The sequence below is a fragment of the Hippocampus zosterae genome, chromosome 4 (genome assembly GCF_025434085.1).
Source record: "Hippocampus zosterae strain Florida chromosome 4, ASM2543408v3, whole genome shotgun sequence".
In the NCBI taxonomy this organism is placed as follows: domain Eukaryota; kingdom Metazoa; phylum Chordata; class Actinopteri; order Syngnathiformes; family Syngnathidae; genus Hippocampus; species Hippocampus zosterae.
Genome location: NC_067454.1, coordinates 9,332,981 through 9,334,991, shown reverse-complemented (window position 1 = coordinate 9,334,991; position 2,011 = coordinate 9,332,981). Strand labels below are relative to the sequence as shown.

The window sequence follows — 2,011 nt, the reverse complement described above, 5'->3', positions numbered from 1 at the left end:
GGTCCACAATTAAGGTTCGATGTGAATGATAGCATTCATTTCAATTGGACTTGTAATGACAGGCTTTTCACCGCCAGGTGGTGTATTGACTTGAAGTTGCAGAAAACGGGGAGGGGTGGGATCTTTTCGACCACCTAGGACCTCTGTATCGCTCTACTTCTACTGGTCTGATCACAACCCATCTGCAGCAATGCGCAGGCTAAAATAGGTCATGAACATCACTGTTGTCATTTAAAAAAAGTATATTAATACAATACTTTCATGCTTTTGTTCTGTTGATGTTTGATATGGACTGTAAACAAATGCAGTTTTTTTATTTTTTTATGTACCATAGCTCGTGCTGACCTGGCCCTTCTGTCAAATTTTAAAAGTCAATGCGGCCCCCAAGCCAAAAAGTTTGCCCAGCCCTGCCCTAACCCGAACGTCTAACCCTAACCCCTAACCCTTATCTTTAACCCCTACCCCCTAATCCTAACCCAAACCCAAACCCTAACCCCCTAAACCTAACCCTAACCCCTAACCCTAACGCCCTAACACCCCAAGCTTAACCACGAACCCGAACCTTTAGCCCTAACCCCTAACGCTAATCCCTAACCCTAAACCTTAACCACTAAACCGTAACCCCAAATCCTAACCCTTAACCCTAACCCCTAATCCTAACCACAGACCCAAGTCCCTAACGCTAACCCTAACCCCAAACCCTAACTTTAACACCCTAACACTAACCCTAACTCCTAACCCAAACTTTCACCCTAACCCCTAATCCCGAACCCTAACCTCCTAATCTTAAACCCGAACCCCTAACCCTTACTTTTAACCCCGAAACCCTAACCCCTAATCCCAAACCTAACACCTAACTCAAACACTAACCCCCTAACCCTAACGCCCTAACACTAACCCAAACCCTAAACCCTAACCCGAATCTTTAACCCTAATGCTAACCCCTAACCTAACCTTAACCCCTAACCCAAATACCTAACGTCTAACCATAACCCAACCCTAAGACTTAACCACTAAACCCTAACCCAGATCCTAACCCTAAACCCTAACCCTTACCCCTAACCCTAACCCCTAATACTAAACTGTAACCCTAAAACCTAACCCCTAAACATAACCTCTAACCATAACTCTAACCCCTGACCCAAACCCCTGAACCCATGAACCCCTAACCCGAAACCTAAACCTAACCCCCTACCCCTAACCCTAACCCTAACCCTAACACTAAACTCTAACCCACCCTCACCCATAACCCTAACCCCTAACACTAAACATGACCCTAACCCTCTAACCCAAACGCCAACCCTATTCCTAACCTAACCCTTACCCAACGCGTAACCACTACGCGGTTCGGTTTGGGGTTAGGGGGTTAGGGTTAGGTTTCGGATTTGGGTTTAGGGGTTTGAGTTAAGATTAGAGTTAGGGGTTAGAGTTAAGGTTATGTGTTAGGGCTAGTGTTAGGGATTAGGTGTTTGGTTAGGGGTTAGGTTTCAGGGTTATGCGTTAGGGGTTAGTGTTTGTGGTTAGGGTTAGGGGGTTACAGTGAGGGGACTTGGGGTTAGGGTTAGGTTTGGGTGTTAGGGTTTTGGGTCAGGGTTTAGGGTTCCGTTTAGAGTGGTTACGTTTAGGGTTGGGATTTGGTTTAGGGGATTAGGGTTAGGTTTCGAGGTTAGGGTTAGGTGTTAGGTTTCGAGGTTAGGTGTTAGGGGTTAAGCTTCCATGTTAGGGGTTAAGGTTAGAAGAGTAACGGTTAGAGTTTGGATTAGAAGGGTTCGGGTTAGGGAGTTAGTGATTCGGATAGGGTTTAGGGTTGGGGGGATAGACTTCGGGGTTAGGGTTAGGGGTTAGGGTCAGAGTTAGGGTTGGGGTTAGGGTTTGCCTTGTCTTTTTTGACACCCTTTGTGTGTACCCACCTGAAGGCTTTTGGAAGTTTGCTGTCTTGGGTTTTAATGTGAAAATGAGTAAATGGCAGAGATGACGTGGGACTGATGAAAACTCTGGATATGCCATTCAG

General features: G+C 46.0%; 1 long non-coding RNA gene across 1 annotated transcript; it reads right to left on the bottom strand.

Moving 5' to 3' along the window:
• Positions 1 to 281: 281 nt before the first annotated feature.
• Positions 282 to 1,277, bottom strand: LOC127599222 (uncharacterized). Its single transcript, XR_007962034.1, has 2 exons — positions 895 to 1,277; positions 282 to 636 (listed from the first exon to the last, which is right to left on the bottom strand). It is a non-coding gene; the product is annotated as an uncharacterized LOC127599222 (long non-coding RNA).
• Positions 1,278 to 2,011: the final 734 nt, after the last annotated feature.